Source organism: Castor canadensis, chromosome 7, assembly GCF_047511655.1.
Source record: "Castor canadensis chromosome 7, mCasCan1.hap1v2, whole genome shotgun sequence".
NCBI lineage: Eukaryota > Metazoa > Chordata > Mammalia > Rodentia > Castoridae > Castor > Castor canadensis.
In genome coordinates, this window is record NC_133392.1 from 70,409,917 (window position 1) to 70,433,289 (window position 23,373).

The 23,373-nt window shown below is 37.5% G+C and overlaps 1 long non-coding RNA gene across 2 annotated transcripts; it reads right to left on the reverse strand.

Annotated features, from left to right (window-relative positions):
* Window positions 1-377: 377 nt before the first annotated feature.
* LOC141424637 (uncharacterized) lies at window positions 378-23,099 on the reverse strand. Of its 2 annotated transcripts, XR_012449512.1 has the most exons (7): window positions 22,993-23,099; window positions 22,478-22,551; window positions 15,333-15,384; window positions 13,986-14,155; window positions 6,528-6,676; window positions 4,984-5,295; window positions 378-3,554 (listed from the first exon to the last, which is right to left on the reverse strand). It is a non-coding gene; the product is annotated as an uncharacterized lncRNA (long non-coding RNA). The 2 variants fall into 2 exon arrangements; XR_012449511.1 differs by lacking the exon at window positions 22,993-23,099 and having other exon boundaries at window positions 22,478-22,756.
* Window positions 23,100-23,373: the final 274 nt, after the last annotated feature.

The following is a 23,373-nucleotide window of genomic DNA, read 5'->3' on the forward strand; positions in this document are numbered from 1 at the left end:
AGAATAAAAACAGAGAAAATAATATGAATCATAGTAAGATTATAAGTATAAATTTTCTTAAGGTGAGGCATGTCTTGAGAATTCAGATTGAAATCAGAATTCTAATCTGTGTCTAAGTAATACTTTTTCCTGTCCAATCCTAAGGAAATCTATAAATTTCCAAGATAACAAGAAAAAAATTGCAAGCTTTAAGAGGGAAAAAGAAAGGTATCTAAATATAAGTTACACACTGATAGAGATCAGATACACCTTCAGTAAATAATGCTGGAAGAAAATGGAATACAGTTTTTAAAATTCCTGAAGGAAACAGTTTGACACCATTTTTGAATGACTGGTGTTATATACTGTACAGACCCTGATTTAAGTGCATCACTGATAATATTCCATTTATTCCTCATAGTTATCCCAAAAGTAATCAGTGTTTTTACCCCTCCTGTACAGAGGAAGAAAATGTAGCATAGTGTTAAGTAATTTCTGCGAAGTCACAGAGTTAGTAAAAAGCAGGGATGAGATTCAAAAACACACAGTGTTTGAGAATTTATCCCTTTAATTCATACACCACTTCACTTCCCTCTGTGGAAAAAAATACCTGGCCAAATTATTACTCACTTATTACTGAGGGAGAAAAAATATATCTAGGGCAAATAAGCATTCAGAAATTTTACTCTCCAAGTAACCTTGCTGAAGAACAAAACAAACTGTTAATTTTGTTTTTTATCTTCCTAGGGAAAGGAAGACACCAACCACAAAACATTCCATCAGTCCTCTCCTTTATTTTCTTTGTGGGCAACTTAGATTCAGGGACATTCTATACACAAAGAAATGTTTTGAACACCCAAAAAACACCCACTGTATGCTGTCTCCTTGTCAACATTTGAAGAGCCAAATGCAGGTGCAGAATCCCACTCCTCAGTGCAAGGCGTTTCCACCATCAGTTCATGAACATGACCTCAAAAGGGCATGCAGATCTACTAGGCACACTTTCTTTCTTTGGCATGCTTTCACTCTCTGTAGTAACCTTTCAGACTTTATCCATTCTCCTCAAACTCCGCCCCCCTCACTCCAAACCTCCACGAAAATCAGATTAGATCCTTCATTCACCATCTGAGGAACATGCTAGCTAATTTATATCACACCTCCTTCCTTCCAGCTACAGAAGATAAACTGTAACTCACATTTGAAGCTGACTTCTTTGTCATTAGAATTCCCCTTTCTCGCTCACTTTAAATTGTGTGCCTTTCCGTCCGTTCTACTCAACATCTTCCTTTCAATTTAATTTCCCATTAAACATGCTCTGTCAGACCATGCCCAGCCACTTTTTACAGACACAACTATCTCTCTCCTCTCAGACAAACCAGTCTCAGGAACGTGTATACTCATTATCTCCATTTATCCTTCTTCCACTGAGTTCTCAAGTGAACCAGCTCTCTGTCTCAATGATGACATTAAAGCAGCTCTTTCTGTAGTAGCCATGTCACTTCATTACAGTCCATTAAATGACAACAGTGTGACTTGACTGTGATAATTATTATTTCACAATAGATGAAGAGACAAAGAGACATTAAAATGTTGAATAATACAAAGGGAAAAAATCTACAGACAGCCACATTAGTAATAAAGAAAATTCCAGAAAAAAGTGTAATTGGAAATATAAACCAGAATTGAGGCACTTGTAAGAAAAATGACAAAAGATGCGATATCAGTATAACAGTAATTATAGAATAAGAGCAAAGAAAATAATATGAATTATTGGATCAGTGGATAGTTTTCATCTTCATCCTATTTGTTTTCAACCCCACTTCACTACTTTTTTTCCTTGAAATGTTTCTACCTAATTTCATGATGACTTCTTAGTTTTATTTCATAAGTCACCTCTTCTTAATTTGACTATGTGAAGTCCAGATTCTTCAATGTTAAGTATTAGAGCCACTTTTTTTCTAACTCTCTGAGCTCCTAAGCTATAGGATATTTTAGTCCAGAGTGTCAGTTACCAGTGAAGGCAGAAATCTCAAATCTCCAAACCAAACTGACCCATGACTCTTGAAAGAGCTGAAATTTCCATTTAGATGACCCGAGTTCACATCAAATTGCACAGATTCAAAATGAAATTGTATTCTTCACTTTCTCCTATTGTCCCTTGACTCCAAGGATAGCAAGACATTTCAGAATCATTTTGATATTTTACTGCCCCTCCCCCTAATTGATCACCAAGTCCTATTGAAATTAAACCCTAAACCATTACACACTGCTAAAACAGCTAAGTGGTTGACTCATAATATCCAGGTATAACCCCCATTTTCTATGCGGTATTTGTCAGAATCTTTTAAAACAGAATTTATAATAACCATCTTCTCTCCCACCTCAATTTAAAAACCTTCAGTGGAATTTTCTGTTGCTTAATAATGCTCTCCATAATCTACTACCTAGTAATATTTCAAACCTTATTTACACTTGCAGCCTTGAAATTTTGCAATTCTTTTATATCCTTTGCACACCTCTGCCTTGAACAATTCTACTTCTTTCATGCTTATTCTGTCCATCTGTGTATGCATACTTACATTCATAACATTTACATGTATATTTATGTATGTCTACAGACACACTATATATTTTTCCTGTTTAAAAAAATGATTCAATTGTTCAAGCATGGTGAATGTTACAAAAATAAGATGTGATGCCAGTGGTACTTAGCACCCACATATAATAAATGTCATAAATGCTGCATGTCACTATTTTTTTTAAAAAAAGTGTAAAGCAGGAGTTTTTTGAGATAGAAAAGTGTAAATTTGGAGAGTAGAGCCCCCAGAGTTGGGGGGGGAAGTCCCAAGAGAGGATACCCACTATATGTTGCTCTTAACAAAATAAAATACCATGTATTAAACTTCTAATTCTATTCTTTTTCTTTTTCAAGAAGCATTTTACTATGCTGAAATTTGTACTTATCCTTTCCAGCCAAATTCATATACATTTCCTCTCCCTCTATCCCTACCTGTCTAGACCATCAATGTATTGCATTGATCAGTACATTTTTCATTGTTACATATAAATAATCTTATAATTCCATAAGAACTTTTCACTCAATGTTGTGATTGTGATATACATAAATATTAAAATGTATTCCATTAAAATTTAAAGTTTCCATCATTTATCTACTGTGAATACCATTTTGATTTTTGTTTTTTGATAATTTAAACAATGCCATATCCATATATGTAAGAGTTTACCTGAAACTCATATTAGAAATTGATGGATATCAACCTTAGTATTACTAAATATTGTCAAATTGCTTCCCAACATGGCTATAGGTATTTATACTCAAACTAGCAATATTTTGCTTTCTACATATTAATATTTTGCTTTCTTCATAGTGATGGTATTGATGACTGATGACTATAAAATGGTATCTCCTGTTTTTAATTGTATTTACTCAATTATAGAGTAATTCCTTGCATGTTAATATTATTCATTTGAGTTTAATCTTCTAAAATTTGCTCTAGATGTATTTTGCCCACTTTTTCCAGGTGAAGGAGTCAAGGTAGGTTTTTCTTATTGACCTGCAAGAGTAAGCATTATTTCAATTAGTCCTGTATATTGCAAATACCACCTTTCAAACTACAATCTCCATTTAAACTTAGCTCATGTAACATATTTTAGCATGTAGAAATGTTTAAATTTTATGCCAATTGTATCAATGTTTCCTTTTCATATTTAGAATTCATCTATATGAAATTTATTCTATATGCAGGGTGAGAAAGGGATCTAATCTCACAATATTCCAAATCAAATTGTTAAATATCTAAAACCTATTAAGTAGACCAAAGATAGGCAAGTGGCCTATTTTTGTAAATAAAGTTTTATTGGAAGGCAGTCCCCAATACACATCACACATACCTCTTTTTGTGCTACAACAATAGATTTGGGCATTTGTGATAGACTGCATGACCCAAATATCTAAAATTATTTATAGTCATTTAAAGAAGATATTTGCTAACTATTCAAACATTTTTTTCATTGTTTGTAAAGCTAGAACTTGTTACAGAACAAGTTCCCATAAAGGGTTGCTACTGGGTTATCCATTCTTTCAGTTTGCCTGAAAATTCACTCTGTCAATATTGTGCTATTCTAATTGCTATAGCTTCATAACATATTTGGATATCCAGTAAGGCGGTTTTTCTCCACTCGCCTCCCACCACATTCTGCTCTAAAATCTCCCTGCCAGTTTCCAGAAATTTACTCATCCATCAGAATTTAAGATCACTCTGAAGCTCTGTGAAAGATACATTTAGATGTTTATTTGCATTTGAGAAAGTATGACATCTTTAAGGCATTGAGTCTTTCATCCACAAAATGATATATCTCTGTATTAATATACGCTTTCTTTTACATGCTTTATAAAATTTAAATTTTTTCTCTATACTAGAAGTGCAGATCATTGGTAGATTGATTCTTAGATATGTTCATGTGTTCTTCTTTACATCTCTTACCTCTCATATTTTCTTTTTCCTTTTCTGTGCTAGATGTGGATAATTTTCCCAGATTCTTCCTTCATCTCACTAAATCACTCTTCATATGTGTTTAATCTGTTTTTTACTATTCATTGAGGATTTTTTTATACCAAGGACTGTTATTTTATATCTAGAAGTTTTATTTGGTTCCTTTTAAAATATGCCCTTCTTCTCACAGTTCCTTTTTTTTTCTAATCCTTATACAGTCACCTAATCCTTTTAACATATTTACTTTATTGTCCCTTCCAAAATCTTTATCACTCAACTCATGAGCATCTTTAATTTTTATCTTCTTTCTAATGCCACCCCAACCTTTGGAATACAACACATTCTTTATGATGACAAAGTTTCCACTCAATGGTTTTTCAGTTTTCCTGCCACTGTGTGTATGTGTGTGTGTGTGTGTGTGTGTGTGTGTGTGTGTGTGTATGTGATTTATTTCCAGTTTTTACTAGTGTTATGTTTAGAATATTCTTACCTCAAACATTCCCAGAGCATGCTGGTGTTTTATTGAGGACTCCACACCTATATCTCTCATAAAAATCTCCTGGAATCCAAGGAAAGAATCAAGCTTCTTTCTCATTTTGTTCTTTTTTGATTCTGCCTTCTTTTAAGGTCCTCAGTTCCATCTTTGCCCCCCCATCCTTCAATTAGTAACAAAAGCATATAATATCTTTAAGATGCACGAAAGTATTTTGCCTTTTTTTTTTTTTTTGGCAGTACTGGGGTTTGAACTCAGGGCCTCATGCTTCCTAGGCAGGTATGCTACAACTTGAGTCTTTCCACCAACCTAAGATGCACAAAAGTAAAACGCTAGATTTAGTGGATGATTCAGGGGAAAAAAAACCTATCAAGTTTTTTTGGAAAAAAGAAAATGAGTTAAGTATATAAATTCAAGTGAAATCTCATAAGCAAGGGAGAATACAGAAGTGTAGAATGTTTTGAGTATTGTATTCTTTTTCCTTCCAAAAGTACTGAGAGTGAGGATGAACATGTGCTTCAAATAAAATAGAGTCAATGCCTGAATAAGGCATTACCACTAGGCTCTGCCACCCCCCCACTTATTTTTGTACTAGGCCTCTCATCTTGCATGAATAACAGTTTTATCAGCTTGAACTGTGCTTGTGACCAATAATGTGAACAATAACCAAAGGTACACTTACAGGTGGCTGGCCAACTTTTTCTTGAGAGATATCTAGAGAACAGTTTAAGAGTGAGATACAAAAGAAAGAATTTCCTCTATAAATATAAAAGTTCTGTTGAGACTTCATGATGAAAATAATTTCTGAATGCATGGAATAAAGCTGTTTGGCTAATAACACTGATTTATGGTATTTCAGGTGCAAGTCTCTCTATTGTTCATTGGTTGTATTACAGAGTACCTGAAACATGGAAAGAACAGAGGGTTGGAGAAAGTAGAAGCATTGTCTGTGGGATGTGAACAGTGACAGCTGCCTACTCATTAAAATTTACCCCTTCCCCTTATCATAATCAGGAATGTTGGACCCTCCAAGAGGCTAGTGACACTTAACAACTGTAATGCGGAAACCAATGAAAATGTGCTAAAATACATTACTGAAAAACTGAAAAAATAGACAAGTGTTCAAGGAAGTTGGAGGAGGTGTGCTTGAGAGGACTTATAAATAAGAAATGTTCCAAGATTATAATGGTGCCAATTGTCAACAAAATGGACTCATAAGTTTAAAACATACTAAATTTAAATCTCATTTTTTTCCATTTAAGAAACTTGATTCTAAAATTCATGTAGAAAATATAGTGGGAAAGAATGAAAAATGTAAAAGATATGTTTTTGAAACTTTAGGCAGACTCCTTGGGTATGGAATGAGGGGCAATGTGGACCATAGTTACCCATAGAAAGAGCCTGCTCTACTCTGGAGAGCAGGTGGTGAAAAGAGGTTTTCAATAGCATCCTGAGAAGGACAAAATTAGAAACAAATGAGGAACATGTTAAAATCACATGAAGAGTCTACTAAAAGAGGATACATAGTATCAAGTACTCACCAAGACAGGAGGAAAATAGCACAGAACGTGACCATTTCCAATGGACAAATGACCGGATTGCCCCCAAACCAGAATTTTAGTTTAGTCATTCTTATTTTCCCAAATTTCCAGGAGGAGAACCATCAAAGCCCCAAAAGACATTAAGAAATCTGGAAAATAAAAAGAAAAAATGAATAAAAGATGTTTCAACCACCCACCTCCTCCCTGTTGAAAAAATTCTAGAGTGGAAATGAGCAATGAATTTCTCACTAAATTGAATGGTGCCCAAGAGACATACATTTATAGAGCAACTATGACTCTATGAAGGAAAAATGATCCTAAAACCTTGATGCTGACACTGGTTTTATAGTTTCTAAGACTGCAGTGATAAAAACTACTTAAAAATAGGCCCCTCAAAAACAGAGAATCGATGGGCCCAAATGGGTATCCAAAAGCAGATAATTCGCATATAAGGCTTTATTTGCTGATGAAGGTTACACTCAAAATTCAGATGAGCTGTTCAATTCCTTTGTTGACATTATTATTTAAAAATAACACTGGACACCATCTCTCTTTACATTTCACTAAAAGTAGATGTAGGAGAACACCATTTATAATCTTGATTTAGGGAAGCCCATCCTAAAGATGTCAAATTTCAGAAACCACAAAAAAATGTTACTGATTAAGTTGATTGAATGAATAATTTTAAATGAAATGAGGAAAAATAAATTACAAAGAAGTCAAGCTGGGGGCTGGTGGCTGAAGCCTATAATTCTAGGTATTTGGGAGGCTGAGATCAGGAGGATTGAGGTTTAAGGCTAGCCCAGGCAAATAGTTTGAGAGACCCCCATCTCCAAAATAACCACAGCAAAATGGTCTGTAAGATGTGACTTAAATGGTACAGCGCCTGCTTTGTAAGAACAAAGCCCTGAGTTCAAACCCATCTCAACAAAAATAAATAAATAAATAAAAATAAAGTTAAATCAGAGTTAATATCTTTGATGGTTTTTAAACATTTCTTTAAATTCTTTTTGACACTCCTCCCAATGAAGGTAAAGTCTATTGTCTAATTCTCCTACCACAGAATATGGGTCAGTCTGAGGTACTTTCAAATTATGAATGGAAGGCACCAGAAATGACTGAATGTTGTAGAAAAGGCAATACTCACACAGCACTGTTTTTGTCTGAATCTTAATATATTTGCTCTTGGTGCTTAGTTGCCAGGTGGTGAGGAAGGCCAGCACACAAAGGCAGGCTATATGTACAGGTCTGGTCAACAGCTCCAGCTAACTTCCAAATTGAAAGTCAGATCAACCAAGAGACCTAGAGGGGAGTGTGTCTTCAGATGGTTGTAGTCCCAGTCCTTAAACTAGACTCAAATGATGTAGGATGGAGAATAAATGAGATATCTCCACCAAACTATGCAAATTCCAAGCTTGTGAATAAAATATGTTATTATTCTTTTAAGCAACTATATTTTTGGGAGGTTTGTTATGTAATAATAGATAATTAGAACAATGGCCTTTGTATATTAAGAGATTAAATATAAATCAAAATTAAAACAAATTACTTAGATAATTATTTAGCAAAGATGGAAATTATTTAGCAAAGGGTTTTCAAAGAATAACATGATAATGATATACTAAAGATACTCAATAATATTAGTTTTGGAGGAATTAAAATTAAAATGATAGAGTAAAAATATTTATGACTTACTCATTTGACATTTTCAATTTTTTTTAAAAGAGATCTCAAATAAACACATTCACATTTTATGGCAAAATAAGTAATTGTACATTGTGTATATTTAGTTATTATGTAAAATATGCATGAAAAATTGTTAAAGTCCCAAACCCAAATGTTAAATAGACTAAAAAATCATTTCTTGGGTAATAAACCATATGTCTGTGAATAAGGATTCGGATAAGAAATTCAAAGCTTATTATGTACTAGTAAAGTTTTTCCTAATACAAAGCCAATTATTTATTAAGGTCCTGCTTTGTGAAGGAGTATGGGTGCTTTGGGAATAGCTCAGAGTAGAGGATTTCAGAAGTAGATGTGAATCCCTACTGTGATGTTACCAATAGAACCCATGCCCTGACCAGGTAAGATTGCACCTGAGTATGAATTTCACTTTGTGTTCTCTATTCCTATAACTAGTTGTACCTGTGGTCTTCGGATGAGTAAGACCCAAAGATATTGGACCTTAAGGAGTCCACAGAATGTCTGGGTCAAGGTTATTATTGACCCAAAGGAAATAGGTATAAAGGAATATATTTCTTCCCATTTTTGGATTTGATTTTTATTTTTTTGCCCCTAGAACACTATCTATAAATAATACTTGTGATTTTTTTAAAGGCAGTTATAAGCTTTTTATTATTGAAAGAAAGAATGTTATTAACAAAAACCTCAATTCTATTCTGAGTTAATAATTGTTTGCTAAACACTTGACATGTTCCAGTGTGGTCCTTGGCAGTATAGATATTTTACTTTGTGATGTTTAAAACCAAATGTACTAGCAAATCTTTTCAAGCACATAGTCTATGAAAATTGTCCTAGGACTAGTGCCTTATTAGTAAAAGAACTTTTCAGACCTCATCAGAAATTTAATCATGCTCATTAACCAAGCTATCCATGAATGCAGTGAAAATAATGGTATCTGTTTTTACTTCAACCCCCACTGAAATAATTCAATCTCATCACAGGCATGACATTTTTCTGAATAACATAATAATTTATACAGATGCAAAAATATGATTATAAAAACCATAAGACCAAAGTAAACTGAAACATCCTTGAGGTTAGAGCATGTACAGTCCATGAAACAAGCCTCACCTTAAGAGGATTGACATTGTGCAAAATATATTCTCCAACAATGATATAAAATCAGAAATAAATAAAATGGGGTTATTTGGGGATTGTGGGTTTACACAACACAATCTTAAATAATTAGTGGAATAAATAATAAATCATAAGGTAAGTTTGAAAATAAATTGAGCAGAATAAAATGCAAATACTAACACAACAAAGTTTATGAGATGCAGCTCCCATCTTAACAAAGTAAGACAAGTATAGAGAACTATACTCAAAAAAAGCAGAAGGAAGAAACTAACAAGACTAAAGTAGCAATAAATAAAATAGTGAATAAAAACAATAGACAAATTGAGAACACTGAATGTTGTTCTTTAAAACCACCAATAAAATTAACAAGTGTCATTTAAACTAACCAAAGACTCAAAGACTGAAACAGAAATGAAATGTACATACCAACCCTCTAAAAATAAACAGGATCATGAAAGAATACTATGAGCAACTGTATGCTAACAAATTTGATATTTTAGAGAAGCTAATAGTGTAGTCTTAGTTAGAAGACAGCAGTCTGGGAGATTATTTTTCAGGTTAAGTGTGAAAGCAGGAAAAGAACAATTTTCTAGTTCAAAGAAATCAGGCAGGTCACTTTTTGTTCTATTCACACTTTCAACAGATGGAATGAGAGCCAAGCAGTTTGGAAAAACAATCAGTGTTACTCAGTCTTCTAATTCGAATGCTAATTTCATTGAAAAACATCCCAGATTGACAAGTCCAGATAATGTTTGACCAAATATCTGGGCACTGCGTGGCCCAGTCAAGTTGACACATAAACTTAACCATTAAAATGGTAATACTGCCCACACTGACTTACATGTTCAATCCGAGCTAGCTTCTTTTGCAGAAATTGACAAGCTGATACCAACAGTAATATGGAAAGGTAAGAAACTCAGAGTAATCAAAACAATCATGAGAAAAAAGTACAAAGTTGTAGAAATCAAATTGTCTAATTTCTAACTTACTCTAGCACTATCTAACAATCTAGATAGTGTGGACTGGCCTAAGGAGAGACACAGAGATCAATGGAATAGAATTGATAGTTCAGAAATAAACCGATATATTTATAACCAATTGATTTCCAACAACAGTACAAAAGCAATTTAATGGAGGAAATGAGTACTTTTTAAGAAATGAGGCTAAAATGCTGGGAACCCACACATTAAGATTGTAATCTGACTTGTTCTTAATATTATATTTTTTTAAATACTCAAAATGAGTCATAAAAATAAATTTGGAAGAAAACACAGTTACACAGTTGTAAGTCTTCATGACTGTGGATTAAGCAAATACAAGACCATAGAGGAAAATACTGAATTGGATTTTTTTTTTCTGACAGCTTCTTGGAGTTTATTGTCTGTTTAACACAAGGCACAATGATGGGATCAGGAAAGCTAGGTGAGGCCAGGAGGAAAGAAGGGACCTCTATTGGTATCTGTTGCTATAGCCAGCCTTCTGGGTAGGTCAGGCAGGGATCCCTTCTGGAACTTTGGAAGACTGGGCTGGTGATGCTACCAGGGCATTGGTCTGGCTGACCTGCTTTGAGGAGACATAGTGAACTCCAGGGCTGGACTCTGCAACCTGTATTTGAACAAGCCTTCTGGGAGATTCTGGGAGTCTATGAAGTTTGAGAACAGCTATATTAACACAGTCAACATTTTTTTTTATAAAGTAAGATATTAAGGTATCCTGTTTTCTTGGATCCCAAAGCTGTCCTTCCAAGGATTAGCACCTCTCTGTAAGGTGACAAATCATACATCCCAACAATTCTCCATTGATGTTGGAATATTTTGAATAAATGGAAGCACAAAACATAAGGAAAATTCAGTGAGCCTCCTAGTTTTTATTAAGAACTGAGGCCATTCTGGGCAGCTGAGATTCATCCTGATAAAAAGAGGGCCTCCCCCACCTCCAAAAGTGAGAGACTTATCCCAATATTTTAAGACTCAGCCTAGGAGTTAGGCATAACATACTGATGCCAGTAGCTTCAAGTCTCCACTTTATAAGGAATGTTTTTTTAGGTTTCCAGGAAAGCAGAAATACCGGGTTTGAACCCTGACTTGAGCTGAATTCAATTCTCAATCACTAAGATCTACACTCAGAGGCAAGAATAGAAATGGCACAAGGGGAAAAGAATATATCCCAACCTGGCCACCACAGGAGAAGGCAAAACAATAGGTATGAGCAACCGCACAAATTCTCCAAATTGTGTTGTATAATTTAAAAAACTGGATTATTTCTAATCGCTACTGCTACACAGGAGTTAACCAGAGGCAGAGAAGCAGATTTCCAGTATTTTTAAAAAACATGCCTGAAGGAGACTCAAATGTACAATTAGCAATATCTTATAAAGAACCTAACACAACATCTATCAGGCACGATCTATCAGGTAGTGCACTTTCTAAGTAATCCAGAGCTGATACTAGGGCTGAGTGTGTGTGTGTATAAATACACAATCATATGTGCCAGTATATAGATTAGTATTACTATAATTATATAGGTATACATATATATATGATATGTAAGAGACTGCAAATAGATCATATTGATTGAAAATTTCCCACATAAAAATCAAATTTAAATTGTAGACAAGGCAGGAAATGCCCTGGAGCCTTGTGTGTTAAAAAAAAATAATGATAAACTAAGCCAAGCAACACGTATGAATAAAAAAAAGCAAATAATCTTAGCTAGCAGTACTGAATATGACATTACATAAAACAAACTTGTAGGAGATTGACCCCTAAGGTATCTGCACTGATCATCAGTAGAATTTATCCTATAACTTTTCAGTTAAGAAAGAAGAATAAAAAGTATTCAGGATAGCAGAGTATTTTATCTTTTCATTTTTAAAAAAGAAAAGCACCCATTTCAATGCTGCATTGATCATTTTATTGCATTGTTTTAAGACTCCTCCATCACTTATGAAGGTAGTTTTTAGAGGTGAACACATTTTTAAATTAATAGACTTTACAGGCAACTTGGGGGCTTACAAAAAAATAGAAGAGTAAATACACAGTTCCCATAAACTCCCTCTGATGTAGCTGCCAGTAACATCTTGCACTGTTGTGGTACTGTTATAATTTAGGAGTATGGTTTGTCTGGTACAGATCCATGCATTCAAGATCTGGTCCCTTTGGTGGTGCTGCTGGGAGGTACTGTTGACTTTCACTAGACTGATACACTACCTCCAGCACTAACAAGGGACCTTGACTTTTAGATTTGGGGTCCAGTGAAAGGTCCTTAGACCACTGGGGTTGCACCCTTGACAGGGATTGTGGGACCCTGGTCTCTTCCTCCCTTTTTCTCTGCTTTAGATCCAGATGTGAGTGTTTTGCTCTTACATGTGTTCCAGCCATGAAATGTCATCCTGACAAGCAGCCAAACAATTGGAGCTGTCCAGTCTTCGATTTGAACCTCCAAAACTTTGTTTTAATAATTTTTTTCTCTTTATGAAGTTAATTACCTCAAGTATTTTGTTGTAGTAACACAAAGCAAATAAAGATACATTTGTTAGCAATTTATGAAACATATAATAATATATTCAAAAATGTATAAATTTGTTTAAAATAAATATAATATTATGTAAATAATTATAAATATATAATACAAATAATTATAATTATAAATATATAACATAATATATAATAGTATAATATAATATGTAATAATACAACATAATATATAATATTATAATATAATATATAATGATATATTATATAATATTATACTATATAATTATAAATATATATTTTAAATAATTTATATATTAATATAAATATATATAAAATAATGTATCAACATTATTGTTTACTAAAATCTATGGTTTAATTAGGTTCACTCTTTACATTGCATATTGAGTTTCATGCATCATTAATGGCACATATCTGTCATGCAAAATATTTCATCCCCCCTGAAAATTCTTTGTGTTCTAACTATTCATTCTTCACCCCCATCTATCCTTGACCTCTTGGCAAACACTGATCTTTTTTCTCTTTCCAAAGTTGTCTTTTTTAGAATGCCACACATTGGACTCACATAGTGTGTGGCCTTTTCTGATTGGTTTTTCACTTACCTGTAAGGTTTTGTTCACACCTTTTTTGTGGCACAATAGCTCCCCTTTTAAAAAAATACCACTGCCTAATATCCCATTGTATGGATGTACCAGTTTGTTTTTCATGTACCTATTGAAGGACAACTTGATTGTCCCCAATTTTAGGCAATAAAGCTTCTTACATTCATGTGTAGGCTCTATTCACATACATGTGAATGCCTCTATCAGTTATGAAAGTGTATACTTAATATGCATTTTTTGATAATGAAATATCTTTGCATTTCTAAGTATCTTAGTATCTTGTGTATATCAGATCCATGAATTGGGGGATTAAAGAAGGAATAAAGAACAGAATGAAAAAGCTCCTGATCAGAAGGGACATTGGTAGTTCCCTGGTTTAATCCCTGTGGTCCCATGTCCATGCCTGGATCCTACCACGCACCTCTAATGTTTGTACAACTGCTGCTGATCACAATTTCTCATTGGCACACTCTGACTATTTTAAATGTTACTTTTTACGCTTACTGTCTGAATTTCTGAGGGCATCACAGGAATACACTTACTCATCTTCCGGACGGCCTTGAGATTGGAAGACATCCTTTTTTCCATCTGTGAAACTTTTCTTTTTAGATGTGTTTTTCAGTTGTTCCACCAGAAGCATACATTCATGATTCTAGTTCAATGGTATGTCAAATTTCCAAACTATTTCTAAATGTAGTTCCTGAATCAGTTACTAAATGGAAAGAAATGATACATGTCATTACAGGTTAATTAGACAGTGTACAATGATAAAATTTCATGGTTTTTGTATTGCTTTAATGACAAAATCAAGCCTCGAATTTGGCATAACAAATACACTGTTTATGTATAAAATATTGGCTATTTCCATTGTCTGTTAGAAAGAATGATATATGCAGACATAATCTTAAAATCATTGCAAAAAAAAGTATTCTGTTAAAATTAATGGGGAAAATTAAACTTCATTAAAAAATTACCAAGTTCTGTAGTAAATTCCTCTTATGACTGATCAAACAATCACAAAAAGAAAAATATATAAAACCCAAGATGGTATAAAAAGTGTTAAAATCATAATTACTATACTGATTACATTGGTTATTATGAATCCCAAATTGGAAATAGCAGTAAAGTAAATTGGTGAATTAGATGAAAAGCCCCAGAAATTCTTCCAAGCTAAACAAATAAATGGAAGAAATTCACATAAAAATGAAAAAAGAAACAATATATAAGTTAATATTGAGAAAAAATTGTTAGGAAAATTTCTCTGTTTTACAGTCAATAAGACATCTTGGGTGATGAAGAAAATTATTGACCAGAAATAGTTCTAGAATGCAGGAGACTTTCTAAATTGAATACAAAAGAGATAAAATATTTCCACAAGTATCCAGGTATGAAAATTTCACAATTTACAAATAAAACAATATCAGTTATAATCAAACATTTTCTTTGAGGAAGTAATTAAAAAAACACAAATTCTTCAGAAAAATGAAAAAGTTTTACACAAGAAGGAATACTATAAAGAAAACAATTGAAATGAAGACAAAGAAAAACCAAAAACATATTAGGGAGAATTAATGAAGTTAAAAATTGGTTATTTTAAAAAAGTGAAAAAATAGATACTCATGTATTATACATCAATGTACATACATATGAGTAAGTTATAAGAAAAGCAACCTTCGTATAGATTCCAAAGGGAGAATAATAATGAGAAGATTCTATGAAACAATTTACGCAAATAATATGAGAACTTAAATTTCTAGGCAGAAACACAGACTACCACCATCAACTCAAGAAGAAACAGAATTATCTTAATAGTGCCAAATCTATAAAATTAGTGGAATATGGAACTTAAAATTTTTACACAAGTACACACATATGCATGTACCACACACCAACAAACAAACCACTTCCGAGATCTTCTGGCCTTCCATGTGGATTATTATTCTAAAATTGAAAAAAAAACAAGTAGTAATGAATATATTATAATTACTTCTTGACAATTAAAGGAATGGAGTGGTAGATAGAGCTCAGTGGTGAAGCATTTGCCTGGCATGTTCAAGACCCTAAATTCAACCCTCAGCTCTAAAAAACATAAAGAGGAATTATTGCCATCTTAATTATTTTAACCTACATATAAAAGAAAGAAAAGAAAAGGACATTTTAGGCATATAAAATCAGGGGATAATTTCTTTCATAATCACACACATGAAAATCCCAAACTTAAAACTCATAAACTAAGATCAATATATGTAAGATGATAATACATCACTACCAAATGGAGCTTATTCAAGAAATGCAGTTATTTTAATATTTGTAATTCAATCAATGTAATTCTTCATATTAACAGGAACACATAACATAACACTTCATGTTTTAAACAATGATAAGAATGTATTCTGAGAAATTCATTGTTATGCTATTTTGTCACTGTAAAAACATAAAGTTCACACACACAATCTGAGATGACTACAATGTCATTAAGAAATTTTTAGCTGCATTATATGGAACTACCATTGAAAATGTGGTTGCTCATTGACCCCAACAATTTTATGCCACACATGACTGTATACAATTTTTAATAATATATCCTAATAATATTTCATGTAACAAAAATATAATATTTATAGACATGTCTATCCTTATCACAATAACACATTATCTTAACACAATAGTATAGAAAATCTTAGTAGTTTAAATTGTTTGCAATAATTCTTATTATGAAGATTATTGGGCTTTCCTAAGTCATATTTATTTCCATATAAACTTTACATACAGTTTGTAATGTCTTTTTTTAAAAAAAAATGTGGAACTTTAGCTGGATTGAACTAAAAGAATAGGAAAGTTTAGGAAGAAATGGTATCTTCACAATATTGAGTTTTATAATCCCCAAATAGGATATGTCTCTCCTGTTAGGAAAATGCCACACACCACACACAAAGGAGGCTCACGAGAGGTATCTCATGTCCAAAAGTTTAATAAGCATGCTGGCTGGCCCAAAAGAAGAAAAAAATGGCACAGCCCCTTTCTCTCCGCGGGTCTGGCCTTAAGTAGCATTTGGGAGAAAGCAAGGGCTAGGGACAGGCAAAGAGAGGTGGCAGGAGATAAGGGCTTTGTTCTGCAAGGGATGAGACCAGCTGTTGAAGCAAGGGCTAGGGGCAGGCAAACGGAGGTGGCAGGAGATAAGGGACAGTGGGCTTTGTTCTGCAAAGGATGAGACCAGCTGCAGCTCAGGCTGCAAAATGGTGGCAAGGGGCAGTTCTTATCAGGATGGTCACCATCCTCATAGTGTTAACCATAAAGTAGGATACAGAGGAAAAGAATTCAATTTTGTCAGGGGAGAAGTCAGTGAAGGTCCCCAAAAGCCACAGGTCATCGATTAGGTCGATAGTCTGTGATATTGACAGGTTGAGCATTGAGGCATAGAATTGGTAAAGACTGGAGGAATGTAGGGTTAAAAAGTTATGAAAATGCTGGAGGGATGTCATCTAGGAAGCTGTCATTTCTTTCTTTTCCCAGATAGAAGAAAGGTGGGATCTCTTCGGAGAGGTGGGTCCTGAAGGGGTGGAACAGTAAGGCAGAGGAGATTGTAGTTTTAGTTTGGATATATGGACCCATGAGGGTTACACCTTAAGTTTGACGGCAGTGGGAGTTGTTAGAATAACTTGCTATGGGCCTTCCCATTTAGGCTTTAAAGAGACAAGAGGAAAGAGGCTCTGAAAGATACACCCAGTCCCCAATGTACCGGTCGGTGTTGGTGAATTGGCTGAGAGATGAGGTTTAGGGAGAAAATAATCAGTGTATTTCCAAAGGGCAGAGCATAAATTGGGAGAGAGAGAAAACAGAATGGGAGCCAGAAGCTGGGGGATGGGGGTGGGGAGGGGTGATAGGCAAGCCAGGTGGCAAGAGCGGTTTCCCATACAAAAGGTCAAAGGGACTGGTTAGAAGAGGCTTTTGGGGAAGGGAACAAAGCTTGAGTAGAGCCAGGGGGAGAAGCTTTGTTCAGTCCAGGTGGAGCTCCAGGGACAGCTTTGTAAGAGTGGCTTTTAAGGTTTGGTTGGTGTGCTCTACTTCTCAGGAGGATTGGGGTTGTAAAGGATATGAAATTTCCAGGGGATTTGGAGATTTGTGCTACATCCTGGGTGATGGATGAGGTGAATTCTGGGCCACTATCTGTTTGTAGGGAGGAGGGGATACTAAACCAAGGAATGATCTCCCTGATCAGGAGGGAGGCAATGGTGGAGGTTCTTTTTTTGGTAGTAGGGAAAATGTCTACCCATCCTGAAAAAGCACCCACTAATACCTGTAGATATTTAAACTGTTTTTCCTGGATGCATGTGAGTGAGGTCCAGCTGCCAATCAGCTGCAGGGAGGGAACCCCTGGCCTGATGTGTTAGAAAAGATGGGGATTTTAAGTTAAAGTTGGGATGGATCTTTTGCAAATGGAGCAGGATCTGCAAATTGTGAAGGTCTTGGGGTATCATATGAACTTGCGACCTTAGGTATGCGGTGAGGGATTGTAGACTAGGGTGAAAAGGGTGATGGAGATACTGAAGGATGGATATGGAGTCTTGTTTGGGCAAAATCAGGCAATTTTGGAGGAACCACCGGCCCTGTTTTTTTATGGCCTGGTGAGAGGTTAGGTTTTGTTCCTCCTCTAGGGAGTAGTGAGGTTTGATTGAGGGTGAAGCTAAGTTAAGGAAAAGGTGTTGGGGAATAGGAAATCCTAAAGCTGCTTTCTTTGCTAACTGATCCACCTGGTTGTTGGCTTGGGTATTTTCCATCCCATTGGTGTCCCCTGTAATGGATGATGGCTGCCTGAGTTGGGAGAGTTGCTGCCTGGAATAATTTTCCAATTAAATTTACATTTATAATGGGGGTTCCTCACCACCTGGAATAATTTATCAATTAAGTTTCCATTTATAATGGGGGTTCCTCACTGGGTTAGAAATCCGCTCTTTCTCTCCAGATTAAAACATTGCAGTGAATAACGCTGTATGCGTACTTGGAGTCAGTGTAAATATTAATTATTTTATCCTTAGCTAGTTTTAGGGCTCAGGTGAGGGCTATCAATTCTGCCTGCTGAGATGAAGTCCTAGGAGGTAGACTTTGCCTTCTATCACCCGTGATCATTATGACATCCCTCAATTATTGCATATCCTTCCTGGTAGGGGTGAGCCTTATGGGAGCTCCCATCAATGAACTAGTCGGGAGCCCCAGAAAGGTGAGAGTCTGTAATATGGGAGAAGAGGCTAAGAGCAAAGTTGAGGGCTTCAAGGCACGAGTGGGCGAGGGTTCCCCAAGAGAGGTGGAGATAGTGGGGAGAAGGGTGCCAGGGTTTAGGACACAGCATCAAGTAAAAGATATTTAGGGATCCAAGAGTGTGGCATGGAGTAGTTGGACCCTGGAGGGAGGGAGGGAAAGAAAAGCCCAATGGCTCAGGAGGTCTGTCAGGGAGTGAGAGAACAGGACACCGGAAGGGACTATGAAAGGTTAATTTGTTTGCCTCCGGAATAAGGAGTGAGGCTGCCACCAGAACTCAGAGGCATTGGGGCCAGCCCTGAAATACTGGGTCTAGTGTATAGACAGGTAGGCGATGGGATGAGGAGTGTCATCAGGCTTTTGGTATAGGAGACCCAGAACCTGGCTCTTGTCTAAATGAATATAAAGGAAGAAAGGTTTGGTAGGATCAGGGAGGTAGAGGGAAGAGGCATGGCCAAGGGCCTTTTTTAGGGCAGCAAAGATAGGGAAGAGGAATGAGGGAGCTAGGAGAGGTTCACCTAGGGCCCCTTTGGCGGCGTCATAAAGGGGCTTGGCTATTAAAGAAAAATTGGGTATCCACATCTTAAAGCAGTTGAATAAACCCAGTAGGGAGAGCAACTATCATTTGTTAGAGGGCAGCGGGGTGTTAAGAAGTAAAGCAAGATAGTCGGGAGGAATAGAGCAGCAGCCAGGAGAAATGCAAAGTCCTAGGTAAACGATAGAAGTGGTTACCAGTTGAGCCTTGGCTTTGGAGACCCAATAGCCCCAGGCAGCCAGGGGATTCAGGAGAATGACAGTATGTTGTGTGCACAACTGTTGTGTGGGTCATCCATATACTGGATGTGACTACTGTGGGCCAGTTGAAGGGACTCAAGGTTCTATTGGAGAGCCTGTCCAAAGAAATAAGGGCTATTCTGGAATCCTTGTGGCAGGACGGCTCAGGTCAGTTGTGAGTGAAGGTGTCTGGATCAGACCAAGTAAAGACAAAAAGAGGTTGGGAGGCAGGGTGGAGCAGAATAGTGAAAAAGGCATCCTTTAGATCTAATACAGTAAAGAATTGTGTCTGGGGAGGGATAGTAGAGAGGAGAGTGTGAGGGTTGGGGACAACAGAGTGTGTAGGGAGAATGCCCTCATTGGTTTTGTATAAGTCTTATACCAGCCAGTGTTGGTCATTGGATTTGCAGAAGCCTAGGATGGGGTTATTGTGAGGAGAGTGAGCAGGAATGAGAAGTTCGGCTTGAAGGAGTGGGGAAATGATAGGTTTGTGTCCTCTGAGGATAGGAGGTAGGAGGAGATATTGTGAGACGTTAATAAATGTGGTGGGGTCTTTAAGGGAGAGAATAACTGGCTTCTGATGTTTGGCCACCCAAGGATGGTCAGTGTCCCACACTTGAGCATTAATAGAAGGACTGTTGGGGTTGAGAGGGGGATGAGGAAAGAGAGGAGGGAGAAGGAAGAAGGGGATGAGGAGGGGTACTTCTGGGTTAGGTAGGGGAACTCTGTAGGAGAAATAATGTTGTAGAATTTAAAGGGGGAATATGAAGAAAGGCACCCAGTTTATGAAGTACATCCCTTCCCAAAAGGGGAATGGGACATTGAGGCATAATGAGGAAAGAATGGGTCAGAACCATTTGTCCAAATATACATAAACTTTGGGAGTTTTATGGGGGAACTCCTGGACACCTGAGACTCCCACTACAGGGGTATGGCTCTTTGTGGAAGGACCAGACCATGAGGTAAGAAGAGAAAGGGTAGTCCCAGTATCAGACACAAAGGAAAAGGTTTGGCCAGCTACTGTCCCAATCACCAATTGGCTCCTCAGACCCTGAAAGTTCTGTTGAGGGAGCTGGGGAGTCCAGGCTTCCTCATTCGAGTAGTTGGTAGAGGGGTGTTTCTGGGACATCAGTGGGAGGTACTGAGGTTGGGGGGCCAACCCTGTGGGTACTCCCATTTCCAGTGTCCCCATTGACCACAGATTGGACATGGATTACAGGGAGGGTGGGGATTAAGACAGGCTTTGGCCCAGTGGCCAGGAATGCCACACTGAAAACAATTTCCTGATGGTGTGGCTGAAGAGCAAGGAGCAATCCCAGGACTGGGCGTTGCTCTGGAAACCCTCTAGCTGAGGGCTGAGGCCAAAAGTTGATATTTGGCCTTGAGGCTTTTTCATCTCTCCTGTTTGTTTTCCTCATCTCTATTACTGAAGACTCAGAAAGCCACATTTAGGAGCTCCTGTTGGGGTGTCTCAGTTCCCTGCTCTAGCTGGCAGAGCTTTTTCTGAATGTTGGGGGCAAATTGGCTTATGAATTGAACATGGAGGAAGAGGGTGCTTGCTGGGGAGGTCAGGTCTAAATTGGTGTATTTGGTAATGGCCTCCATGAGGCAGGCCATGAAAAGAGCCAGGTTTTCTTCAGCCCCCTGAGTAATTTCTCTAATCTTATCATAATTTACTTGGGTGTAAGCATTTTTCTGCATCCCCTCGAGGAGGCAGGCCACCATGTGGTTAACGCAGAGGGGGCCTGGGTTGCCCAGCTGAGAGGCCCAGTTGGGTTCAGCAGAAGGGACAGCCTCATCTGCCACTGGGCTGATGATTCTGGCAGTGGAGCTGATCCACATACTCTCATGCCAATTGCCAGATATGCTGGTGTTCACTAGGAGTTAAGGTGGAGGTCAGGATATAGTAAATATAGGACCAGGTAAGGTGATAAGCCTGAGTGAGCCTAAGGAATTCCTTTCAAAATTTGGCAGGATTTTCAGAAAAAGTGCCTAGGCAAGCCTCAATCTGGGACTTATCAGACATGGAAAAAAGGACCATGAACCCGGATGGTCCCATCCACCCCTGCCACCTCTTGTAAGGGAAACATGGTTTGGGGGAGGGCCTGGGATCACTTAAGCCAGGGGAAGGGATGATAACCTTTGGAGTTGGTGGGGCTAGGGGCTGGTGTCAAAGGGGATGGGGTAGAAGGGGGTGGTGTGACAGGTAAAGGGTAGTAGGGGTATATGGGGGAGGATTAAGGGGAGGTGGGTCGGGAAGGGTCATGGGGTTAGTGGGGAATGGTCAGGGAGTGGGAATCTCATCAGGATGGGGTAGGCAGGGGGGTGGTTCAACTGCTAGGTCTAGGGGATCATCAGTGTTATTGAGGTCTTTTGGAGCGTCAAGAGGCAGGAAGGCAAGGATAAATTTTGTGACCTCCTTGGGGAAGGCATATCTGATAGGAGAAGTTGGTAAGCAGAACAGGAGGAGCAAAGAGAGGGTCTTGAACAGAGCAAGAAAAAGGCCTGAACATAGGGGACTTCTAACCATTTGCCAACCCATTGTAGGAAGTTGTCCAAATCTTGGAGAATGGTGGGGTCAAAGGTGCCATACTCAGACCCACCATGTTTGTTATCTAATTGATATTGTGGTCAAATTTGGACAGAGAGGTGAATAAATTTTTTGGATTTAAGGTCGGTTAAATCCAGGGTTTTGAGATTTTTTTTTAGAAGACAAGCCAGAGGGCTGTCAGTCGGAATGGACTATTGAGACCCCGTGGTGGTAAGTAGGGAGGCAGTAGGAGGTGGAGAGTCAGAGCAATGTATTTCCCGACTCTGAATCAGGGCCAAAAGGAGGCTGTGGATGAGTTCCAAGGTGTCCTCTGGGACTGATTCTAGCTGGATAAAGGCCTTCAGAGGAGCGTCCAAGCATCCTGATACAGCCGTCCAAAGGGGGTTCCTGGAACCCAGATATGGATAGAGTCTCACTCACGGGGTGCCTCTGAGAGGGACATAGGATTCTTACCTCTGAGCTTACCAGGAAATGGGCCAGCGGTGGATGTGGTCAATCAGCTGGCAAATGGCTTCAACTCCAAAGGTCTGTTGCAGTGGAATGGGAGAAAAAAGGAAAAGGGTCAATGTTGGAGATCCAGTTACTGGGTGAGTTTACTCATCAAGCCAATACAGATCTAGGTCAAGATCTAGCCTCCCTTAAGTGGCTCATTCAAGGAAAGCAGAATCATACAGTTGCTGTTTGATCAAAGTAAGCCAGAGAAGCCCATGAGCTCTCGTCCCAGACGGTAGAGACAAAAAAGGGAAACTGAAAGTGAAAGGAGAGAGTGAGGTAGGGAGAAGGGAGGAAGAGCTCCAGAGATTGGAGCATGGGAATTGAGGCTGGCTTGCAGTGGGAGAGCTTAGGGAGAAGAGTTGGATAGAAGGAGACACCACCGGGGAATGAAATTTCCCTGGGAGACTCGTCCCAGGTGTTAGCACCAAAATGTTAGGAAAGGACTGGTAAAAAGGACAAAGGAGGGTAGAGACCTCAACAGAGTCGAATTGCACTTTATTTTCAAGACAGAAGAGCATCTGGCAATCTCTGGGGATGAGAGTGTGAGAGTGCGCAGAGTGGCTGTGTTTATAAAATCAAGGCAGAGGCAGGAACAAAGGAAGATTGGGGAGTGCAGAATTGATTTCAAGGTTGCTTGTGTGGACTGGGGAGTGCAGAATATTTCAAAGTTGTTTGTGCAGGTTTGTGATTTATGGCCTACACAAGGAATTTCAGTAAAAGGTCAGAAGATAGAATTTCCTATACCTCAAATCCTTCTTAATTAGTCACACATTGGGTCAGAAAGTTCCCATGAAAATTACCTCCAACCCTCTCTCAGCCAAGTCACCAGATGAGAGAGAGACTTTGCAGAGATG